The sequence below is a fragment of the Pleurodeles waltl genome, chromosome 2_2 (assembly GCF_031143425.1).
Source record: "Pleurodeles waltl isolate 20211129_DDA chromosome 2_2, aPleWal1.hap1.20221129, whole genome shotgun sequence".
NCBI lineage: Eukaryota > Metazoa > Chordata > Amphibia > Caudata > Salamandridae > Pleurodeles > Pleurodeles waltl.
This window is the reverse complement of record NC_090439.1, coordinates 501,857,796-501,869,476: the sequence shown is the minus strand read 5'-3', so window position 1 is coordinate 501,869,476 and position 11,681 is coordinate 501,857,796. Positions and strand designations below refer to the sequence as shown.

The following is an 11,681-nucleotide window of genomic DNA, read 5'->3' as shown; positions in this document are numbered from 1 at the left end:
AGGGAAGGGGTCCCCATGGGACCCCTTCCCCTTTGTGAATGTCGACATAAATATTTTTTCAGAGCAGGCAGTGGTCCTATGGACCACTGCCTGCTCTGAAAAAAACGAAACCAAATGGTTTCGGATTTATTTTCATTTTGCAACTCGTTTTCCTTTAAGGAAAACGGGATGCAAAATGAAGAAAAAAAACTGCTTTATTTAAAAAGCAGTCACAGACATGGAGGTCTGCTGACTACAGCAGGCCACCATCCCTGTGAGTGCAGGGACTCACTATGGGGTTGCAAAATGCGACCCACCTCATGAATATTGATGAGGTGGGTCTTTGCGACCCCATAGCGAGTCGCAGAAGGTGTCTGAGACACCATTCTGCATCCGTTTTTGCGACTTGCAAATTGCGAGTCGCTCAGACTCGCAATTTGCAAGTCGCAAAAATGGATTTTGCTACATCTGGCCCATAGTATCAGTAAAAATGACAGCCATAGTTAAGCAGACATTATTGTTATGCGAATACAGGCCATAAGATCAGTGAAACAGCTCAAAGATTGCATGATTGCACAAGTAATACAAACAGTTGTCTCCACTTTCCATTTCAGCACAACTCTCTAGAATGCAAAGTATAGGGATGTAGAATTCCTATCTCCTGGGACATATTGTTTGGGTTCAAGAGCAACAAGTTTTCATGTTTATTTTGTCCTTGGGAAAAGTAGGCCCAACCCCCTGCAGCACAAGCTCTGTGGCTGACAGTTTACAGAGAAGGGAACTGTCTGCACTTGAGGTAATGTGTGCCCATATGTTAATGCTGTTTGAACTTGTATTTATGGTTCATTAATTAAAATCCTTCATTGCTTTGGTGAGCGATTTAACTAAACGTTTTAAGGTCACAGTGCACTACTGACAGTGATTCCAGTAAAAAATAAAAAAGTGTACACACGTTTGAAAGGTTTAACAATATGAGGCTAAGTATAATGCTCCCAGAATGCTCTCTGATTAAAATGTTCAGGAATTTTTTTTTTTGGGTACTATGAAATTGTAGGTGCTATTTCCCTGAAGCATCATCTAGTAAAATGTGTTGATGCATGCTAGTATTTACAAATAAATATTCCTAATGGAAAATCAGTGTAAACATTTTCAACATGATTATGGGAAGCATGAAAATAAATAAACACTATCAATGCCAACCGATCTGTCATTTTTTGTGAGTCTTTTGGTTTAGTCCATCGAGTCTTGTTTTACCATGGCTTTTGTAACACTTTATTGTTGTGAGAGCTCCCAGGCCAACACCATTGTAACAAGCACTGGCAAAAAGAAAAACAAGCTTTTGATCCAAAAAAGCACCCATTGCCACCAGTTGTGTAACAAAGGCCCCGCATCCCCCCTACAGTGGGTACCCTCTGCTCAGCACCTGCCCTGAGTGAGTTTGGAGAGAGGGGCCCTCCATTTTCTTTGCAGGGGGGTCCTCCAGTTCGTTACACCACTGATTGCCACAGTGGTTCCTGGCACTGAACAAAACTACTTTGTGTGCCCATATGCTCCTTGTGGAAGAGCAGAATTCGATCACTCACAGTAAAGCCAGCCAATAGATAGAAAGAGAAATATACGTTTAATATAATTAAAATGTCTTTGTTAATGCCAGACCTAATTTAGGGACCCAATTCTTAAAGAACGTCACAAAAGTGCACCAATGGTTTATGTCTTTGAATTAGTGGCTTTCATGAATTCAAAAGAACTTACAGAAGTTGACCAGGAAATCATACTCCTAGAAAATATTTGTGAACTGTATTTTAGCACAAGCAAATTTGCATGTGTAGATGTGCACATGTGAAAATCTATTGAGTGTTTACAAGTTCAATTTCCCTCCTACCACTTTTTTTCCAAACCTTGGAAGAACTTCTACTTCTGCCCTTGTCATGAGTAATTTTCCAACCTTTCTCATTAGAGGAAAAGATTAGAGAAAATCATGGTGAAAATCCTTAAGACATGCAAGTTAGTAGGTTTGCAGACTCAAAGTCATTCCAACCCTGGAACTATTGCTTACTTTTTCCTTCAGCCCCAGCATGTAGATCTGCAGAAAGGTGTTCAAGCCCTCCTACAGTAATAGCCCTGACATAATCAGAGAGGCTATTATCAGAGCTCTTACATAATGACATTGCTGCCATAATTTGTCTTCGAACTACATGGCACCAAATGGACAGGTAGATTATTTTACCAGACAAGAAGATTTAAGAAGCAATCTGTCCCATGGACAAGTAGATATTTCATTAAATTCCACACCCCTGAAGGTGTCAGAAGGTTCATTATCCTTCCTCAACCAAGGGCATCTGGGAGATTATCGACATGCATAACTTAGTGGCAACTTCCCCTCCTTCGCACAGAAGGATGGACAATATCCACAGTTCCATATCAGCATAAAACCAGGGCCCCCTGCATAGCGCACCGTCCCTGCCGGGGTACCTGTCTCCAAGCAAATCCCCCAAATATGTTAAATGTCAGGTATTTTGGGGTAGGGCAGAAGGGTCCAGGATCACCAGCAGGTCTGTCCCTCCTCCTGCCTGCCTGGTGCCCACCCAAATCAACATCCCTCCAAGGAGTCAGTTTGATAAATCAGTCCAAATCTTTAGGTAGTCTCCTTTTTCAGCTGCTAGAAATTGCGCCACAGGACGAAAAGGTCACCGCTGGAGGGCATCAGAAAAAAGGTCCATAATACTGTCTGACTGCCAAATTAAGAGCTTGCAGCCCACAGGTGACAAATGCACACCCTCACTCTGGGAGAGCTTGCCATTACCAAGATACCATTTAACAGGTTCTTTCAGATATACCTTTGACTCAGCTTACCGCAGGGAGTAGTTGTCCCATGGCTGACTACATTGGCCTTTTTCAAAACTGTGGGCCCTACCACAACCGTAATGTGTGCCAACAGACCACTGTAGATGCATGGATTGAATCCATCGGTCACTGTCAGTATTCCAACACATCTCAGTTTTCTCCCAACTAGGAGGCCAATGTACCCTTGCTTGACCGCTTTCGTCAATTGATGGATGTTCTCTTCCGTGCCACTGTGGCAACTTCATAGCCTACCTAGGACTCCAATCCAGTATGCTGGATGCTGGTGCGCGGGTGGAGAGAAAAAGAGGCGGATCCCTCACATCCCGATGTTTTAAATGCTTGAGAGCATGACTGTCCTTATTTGGTCCATTATTGTTAGTTGATGAGGGGACGCGTTAGAGGTTCGATAGACCTTTTGACTTGTTCAAGATGTTCACACTCTTAGTCCATACAGGGCATAAATATGATCAAATCCAACATTAAAATTCTTTGGAGTCAGTAACTTGTACACACCATGACTCATTTATCACGATTACCATACCTTTTATGTAAGTTAGAATGATTATTTCCCTAGATTAACAATGCTAGTATCACGTAAATTACTCTCAACACCACATGATATAAGTATAAAAACAACACTGGTTGACCGTATCTTCTAAAGAATCTCAACTTGACTAAAGCATTAATAACTAATCCCTCTAAAGCCAAAGTACAAACCAACAATAAGAGTAATTGCGCAATGGAAATAACATATATTTGAATTCAGCAATTGAGTAACATCAAATAGTAAGTTAGTTGGATGGAGGAAACCTCACTAACTTCAGATTAGCATCAGCATGTTTGGGCTTCATGCAAAAAGATTTAGTCAACATGAATCTGGAAAACATCTAACTATGGCTCTATCAAAAGCAGCAGTTGGTACCTAGAAACAAAAGACAAATCAACAATAAAGATATTAGCAATTTGATATACCTTTCCTCATGGATCAGCAAGCTGTGATAATCTTCGTCGAGCGGACATCAGTTCAATCAGCATCAGCAATGGGTCATGTGAAGGGGTAATGGTTCAGAATCTGGGACTCTAAGCTCTTTGAACCATTAGAAAGCAATGCATAAGATAGGTAGCATTTAGCATCATAAGTCTAAGCAAATTAAAGTTAAAGATCAAAATTCTCTAAGAAAGAGAATCAAGGGTGCAACAAGCTCTGAGCATTGAGCACAAAGGTGAGCACCAGCATTAAGCATTGAGCACAACAAGACAGTGAACAAGAACCCTTAGTGCTGTCCAGTTAAGTTAAAGTTGTTCCACATTGTCATTGGTCAAAGAATTGTGTGATAGCCATTAGTCCAATAAAATTAGTATTTAAAATCTAAGATATAACTAAACAGTTTTTAACACGTTGATGATTGGCTCCTCATCTTTGTGGCACAGCGTTTAACTCATCAAGAAACATTTTAGTATCCTTCCGTCTGTACATCCATTGGTAGTTCCTGGGAACATCTCTTTCTCACACTTTGAGGAACATTTCTAACAGTTTAGAACATTAAGATTTCTACACACATTTCCTCACGCGAAAACATTTTGCTACTGCTACGATTTGGTCTACCTTCAGTTAGAACAATACATCTTTATTATTCACTAAACATGAGATCATATTTTGTTCTGACATTGCATTTTTTTATATGAAGTTGTGCATTCCTAAGGCCTAGACCTTGCTAACTTGAGGCCTACAGTTAATTTAAGCAAATACATAGCATTTAATCGGAAATATAACACACTACTACAAATTTCACATTCATATATGTTCTGAATAAACATCAATACGTTTTTAGTAAAACATTACATAGTATGTGGCGGCCATTCAAGTGGGCACATTTTTGAGTTGTGCATTATTTTCTATGTTAATTCATTATCTATGCTGATTCAAAATACAGAATACATTAAATATTTATTAGTAATAATTTCAGCGCTCACATGCTACCGCCCCTGGCTCCTCCAGATGACATCACGGTCCTACTCCTTTGTTGCCAAACAGACAAGGGACGCTCCACCATGGCTCCCGCTTGTGGAGCGACTAACAGCGCCCCTCCACTATTTGCAGGCGGCACCTGGCCAGTAGCATATTATAGGGAAGTGTATGCAGCTTTCCTCACACGTAGTCCATGAGGCTTACTTACTCATGTAACTCTAATTCTTATATTATTTTAGAGAAAGTACATAATTCCTCTAATACTGCTAAACTGTGTTGAACCCGAAATTTATTTTATCCATTTCCTGGCAGCAGCCACTCACAAGGCACCCTCAAAATAGTAATATCCACTGTCTCACAAGATTCTTCAGCATTAGCATCAACGCGAAAGCAGTTACTTGCAGTCCCTACTATTTGTTATATTGTGGTTCTACGCGCTACATAGAAGCAGATTATTATCATTATAGGGTTTACAACTATTATACATAGAATACGGGCACAGACTTAAACAGACGCAGGGACTTCACTGGAGTTACACCTCTGGAAATCCGTATCTTTCCTTCGTCCTTTTTTTGGCAGGGAGCCCTCGCAGATCCCCCGCCTGCGGGCCTTGTCGTGTTGCCCTTGTAAGGGAGCTAGCCGAACAGAGTGGAACACTGCGCCTTTAAATTTCCTCGGCAGGCCCGGCTGGCGTCACGTGACTGCACTGCTTCCACAGAGGAGCTGCGGGTTCAATGCTGTTGGGAATCCTGAGTGCAAATCTGCTGCTGGAGGAGCCGCGGGTACCGCCTCGAAGCTCCCAGGTAAACACAGGCTCCAGCCTGACTGCAGTCGCGTTCAGCCATTGCGTGATCCTTGCTTACCAGGCCTCGAAATGGCACTAGTCGTCAGCCATTAGTGCAGGCCGGAGCGGAAGAGAGGGCGGAGGGGTTAATGATATCACCACTGCACACTCGAATGACGTTTTATTCTTCATCGTTAAGCAACTTATTCTTAAAACCCACCAATCCGTCGCTTGAGAGTTGTTTGCCACAGCCGTCTTCTTTGCAGTCTTCCCCCAATCAGCTTTTTTTTTTGCCCCAAAACGCGTCACAAATGATTGTGTTTTTATTTCTCTTTTGCGCTCGTTATTGGTCTGTTTGCTAATAAGACACCGTTTCACCCACCTGTTGGCTAGTTCGGGTCCTCCGCATGCTTGTCAGAGGTCAATGTCACCAGGACCCTCGTTCCATGCTCCAAAAAATCACCGGCTTTTGAGGCATTAATCCAGTTTGGTTCAATAGAAGTGAACTAAAACTACAAGCGAACTCCCAGCATCCATAGCGTTTAAAGGACTCGTGTACTGGCATACATAAGACAAATCTTTTTAGGGGCGATAGGCAGGCAAATTTAAGGAACACGAGGGAGATTACAAGAAGACAGCAGCAAACACCGTTGCACAGATGTCATGGCATGTGTGTTGTTGCAAACTGTTGCAATGACCCCGCCGCATTCATCTGTTTTTCTGTGAACTCCATAAACGTTATGTGGTGACTCATGGTATAATATACAGTTAATTTCTGTTGCATCATGACACTGGTTTATTATGTAAGTTGTTGTTTGCTTTAAATATATTACCCCTAAGTGTAACTTATCAGGTCACGGAAAAGACCTTCTATTGCAAAAAGAAACATCCGCCAGATCTATATTTCTGTTTCATTAAAGGCCAGTCCAGCACAGTGACAAATCATTTCTAATATTACGTTCAATTATTTTTTTCATTTTATTTATGCAGTAGTAAAAAAAATGCATGTACACCTTAAAACAGTACTCCGGATTCAATCACATTTTATAAGTATCAAAGTTTCTAAACACGTTCTTGTAAAGTAACTCTACATCATGCTAACAGCAGAGGCTGCTCTCGCAACCAACGCAGTACATCAATCATACTTTATACATTAAACTAATATTAAAATGCAGCTACACGGTGGAGACGAGTAGTGCTTAAATTCCTACTCCTCAGTATTGGTAATTCTCCCCAGTGCGATTATACATTTAAATGACGCTCAATTCAAACATGTTCTACTTATTCCTTCTTTTTTTACTCTACAGTCTTGTGGTCCATCTCCTTCCTTGGGACCGCACTGAGTGTCGGCGAGAGTTTCGGTGAAAGAGGCCACCGCATTCATCAGGACATAAAACATGTCTTGTGGTGAAGGTGTGGGTACAGGAATCCTTTACGTCAGTATTTCCAGTATAGGTCACAATTCTTTTACGTATGCAAATAAAAAAAGGCCAAGTCTTGAGTCTCTGGCATCCCGGGGTCTTGTAATTATGGACTCTGGTTAGCCATCGCTTCGTTGCAGTCCTTTGTGATAATGGTGTACATGTGTATTGTCACCTTAGTTTGTTTACTCTTTATCATCTCATATTCATCCATACCACATAAGAGAAAGATTCTTCTCTGGTACCTGTAAATTCCATGCACCTTCTAGACGTTAAGGCCAGCTGGACAAAAGTTCACCCATTCTGAATATTCACAGCCAAAGTGATTAGTTGTTTGATGGCATTGGTTTAAGTTGGCACTTTTAATGGACACTCATAAGTTTAATTTCTTTGGGCTCGTGACTATTGGTAGGCATGTTTAGCGCAAGAAGGTGCACAAAAGAACCCTTTGGTATGCCACTTGCTATCTTAGTGGTGTTCATTTCGTCACCCAAGGAGGATGAAAGACAGAGTATGCATACCAAATACATTTACATGTATCCTCATTTTGGCCATAATGCCAGACAAATTCCACCCACGTTTGCAAAACTCCTTGAGCTGCATCAAGCGGAGTGTGTGGAATGCCAGCATTCTTAGAAAAGGTGTATTTAATCATCCTGAGATGTGAATGAACAGCAATATTACAAAGATTATATTGATTTCCACATGTTGATTTATATGCATAATTAGATGTATTCATTCCTTTTGTTTCATTTCTTTACCACAATTTTACATTTCTTGATTCCATTCACATGATACATTATTTTCATTCAGTAAGATTGCTCAGCCTTTAGAAAAGATTTTGCTCTGCTGGTATGTGTTTTGACCCTGTACCACTGGTGAGCTTGGGCTTTTTCAAGGCATAGGTGGTCAAAGCTGGGTCATATGTTAGGCTCAATAAAAAGTTGGTCATCAACATCTGCTGCATCAGTCAAGTAAAATATAATTGTTAAAGGTACTGGTTAGTCTTGCAGAACTTGAGTGAAGAGAGGTGGACTTCATCCAGTCCGTTTGTAGCGGTATCCTTAATGTGGTTTGCATTGAAATATGCCTGAACTCTGTTCAGCGCAAAAGATGGTTGGCACCTGATACCTGCTGGTGTCCCTGCTTCGCTACCTCCTGCCATACAGCACTAAATCAACTGTAGAGTGGTCTAGAAGCACAGAGTTTGAGTATTACGTGGGCTAGGAAAAGGTAATAGGTGCATAACCCAATGGTAATGTTGAAATTAGGGGTGATCTGTAGATTTCTGGTCCCACTAACCTGCTGGTTTAATCACTTTGGGGCACAAGCCTAGCCCTTTGCCCATGACTGGTGGCTGCTAGGTGCAAGGTAGATTTAGTCTGCAGTGATTGAGCTCCACGTTTTACTGAGTTAGGGCAATTGTTGGATGTATCCAACCCTTGTGTCAGAACGTTTTTTTACATTTTTATTTAGGACCTGAAAGAAAATTTGGTCCGAAAACACATAGTGAAATTGAGACTGGGTATTATTAAGTCTTAAACAAATAATTATGTCACATTAAAAACCTCAAAGTCTTGCTAAACCGAGATGCCACACAAAACACATAAATGCAAATATGTAGTGATTGAAATAATTTCCAGTTGATAAAATTGGCTTCCTTTTCGTGTGTGTACATGATTATCGGAAGGAGTGTATATGTTCATCTGAAGGGCAGTGTTCTGTTTTCCTTAGATTGGAAAATGTTTCTGGGTGTTCTAAGTCATTGGACCATTGTGATGTGCAGGGAGGGTTTGTTTTGTGGACAGGTCAACGTGCCAAATGCATGTGCACAAGTCTACCGAGCCTTAGCTTGAATAGAATCAAGATGTGGTCGCTTCTACCCCTTCATCACCTGGGCCTATGTTGTCAAGGCCTCCTCAACCAAGGAAGCCAGGGAAAGTGCTTACCGGGCACCTCCAGGACTATCTTACACAATAGCCAGACTAGTGGTAGGTCCTTTGTAGCCACAGTGCCCCATTTGTCATTTGGTGGAGGGGGCTGCCCATTACCCAGCAGATTGTGCTGTGTTCGAATGGTCAGCAAGTTGTTGTACCAGCTTGGGCACCAACTATTCTGGAGAGTTTGTTCCCCTGTGTTGTTCAATGGAACAGTTTAGCCAGTTTAAAATCCAACCTGATGTCTGTTGTCTTTGACTCAATGTCTTGATATTGTGCAACTATTGTCTGGGGGGGGTTAATTGTGCGTGATGTGTAAGAGGTTAGGAGTGGAGCAGCTGGGTGAATCCCAAAAGGGGGAAGCATGGCTTATGTCCTGTCCCACACAATACATCACCTCACAGGTGCTGGCATGCAGCCCATGGAGATTTTATGTGGGAGGGATGGGGTGTGTGATCCGGGTTGCATGCATGCCAATGGCAGGAATGCCTCCGGTGCATCGTCAAAGTTAATGATGTGACATCAGAGGGCAATTGTGGCTGGAAGAGCCCTTTATGTAGGAGCAGTCCTTTCACCTCCTGGCATCCTGAGACAAACTATCTCACCATCGCTCAGAGCCAGAATGCAGTGGTGGCTTAGGAAGCAAACTGTCGCAACCTCTGATAAAAGTAATGTAGTGGGCAGCACCAGCTTAGGCATCTGGCACCACCAACAACTCCAGTGCGGATGTTAACCCAGGCTGTGTCATTTTACGGTTCGCAGTGTGGCTTAGGATGAGCTTTGGTGCTAGGGACACATCAGCCCTGCATTCCAGGTCCAGTTTTGGAAGGCTGTGTTTTGCCTTACTGATCCTACATTGCTTTAGGGTTGACTCATCAAGCAGCCGAAGTCCACCCTACTGTTGGTGATGCTTGTTATCTATTTATCGGATGCTTGTTATCAATTTATCGTTAATGCCCAGTGGTGTGGATTCAATAAAATATCTACTTGTCCATGGGATAGGTTGCTTTATAAATCTGCTTGTCCTGTTAAAAAAAAAAAATCCACTATGCCCTTTGGTGCCACATAGTGCGGCAACAAAATATGGCAGCAATCTCATTATGTAAGAGCTCTGATAACAGCCTCTTTGATTATGCCAAGTCTCATAATATAGTAGGGTTTTATATTAGCAATTCCCTTATTTTGCTAACTTTCTGCAGATCTACATACTGGGGCTGGAAGTAGCAGTAAGCAATAGTTACATGGTTGGAATGCCCTTTTTAGTCTGTGCAAACCCACTAACTTGCATGTTTTAGGGGTTTTCACCAGCTCTTCTTTAATATTTTCCCATAATGAGAAAAGTTGAAAATCTAGTTCTGTCAAGGGCAGAAGTAAAACTTCTTCCAGGGTTGGGAAAGTGATTGGAGGGAAAGTTAACTTATAAAGTCTCAACAGATTTTTGCATGAGGAAATCTACACATATATGCATATTTGCTCATACTAGAATGCAGTTCACAAATATGTTCTAGAAGTACAATTTCCTGGCCTACTTATGTGAATTCATGTAAGCATGTAAATCTGCATTAATATAAGGACATAAAGCAGATATGTACTTTTGTCACTTTCTTTAAGAATTGGGTTTCTAATTAGGCCTGGTGTTAACCAAGACCTTTTGTGTTTTATTACATTTTGTCTCTCTGTCACCTGGCTTCACTGTGAGTGACAGCATTCTGCTATTTCACAAGGATATCACCACACAAAGTAGGTTTGTTCGGTGCCAGAGACTTCTGTGACAATGTTTGCTTATTTGTAATTTATTTTTTACATATTTTTTTTAAACACCAAAAATATCTTTTGCTTCATGCCAATGTTTGTTGTAATGATGCGGGCCCAACAGCTCCTACAGCAATCCCGTTTTACAAAAACCATGCGAAAACAAGATGCACATTGACAAAACGAAAAGGCTGAACACCTATGCCAGCCCTTTTGGCTTTGCCAATGCTGGTTTATTTCCATTTTCCCATAATCTTGTTGAAGCTGGCTACACTGATTTTCCTTTATGAATATATGTGGAGGTACTAGCATGCAGCACCACAGTTACTAGAAATGGTAGCTAACATTTCATAGAGGTTTGTTTAGGAAAGGTTTTTTTTTCCTAGTTGCATTATATTTTGAAAAAATTATCAATCTTGCTTTCAAGCTTTTGCAGATATTCAAAGCTAATCGTGAGCATTTCTGGGAGCATTATACTTAGTCTCATATTGGTAAACTTTGCAAACCTATGTATACTTTTTTATACTGGAACCACTGTCAGAAGTGCAGTCCGAGTAATAACCTTTCCTTAGAGAGCTCACCCTTATAATAGAGGATTTGTGTTTACTGAACCTTAAACACAAATTTGAACAGCATTAACATATTGACACAAATATTACCTTAACTGCAGATAATGTCCTTCTCTGATCCATAAGTGGTACTGTAAACTGACAGCCCAAGGGTTTGTGCTGCAGGGAATTGGGCCTACTTGTCCCAAGTACAAAATAAACATGTAATCTTGTCTGTCCTTGACCCCAAACAATATGTCCTGGGTGTCAGGCTATAGGAATTAATCACACCTGCATGCCAATTGCTGCTACCTCTCCACCAGGCGTAACTAGTCTTTATTACACAGGAAATGTATATTCAGTCGCAGCTGGATCAAATTCCAACCTGGTATCTTTGTCATGTTAATGCGCATGTGGCCTTGGGATCACACTTGCACCAGCAGGATT

At 41.3% G+C, this 11,681-nt stretch overlaps 1 protein-coding gene across 1 annotated transcript in view; it reads left to right on the top strand.

The window, feature by feature from the left end:
- Positions 1–5,477: 5,477 nt before the first annotated feature.
- ESCO1 (establishment of sister chromatid cohesion N-acetyltransferase 1) overlaps positions 5,478–11,681 on the top strand; it is a 188,075-nt gene continuing 181,871 nt past the window's right edge. The window contains exon 1 of the mRNA XM_069220000.1: positions 5,478–5,595. The gene's annotated coding sequence lies outside the window, so the exon portion shown is untranslated. The remainder of the gene's footprint in view (positions 5,596–11,681) is intronic.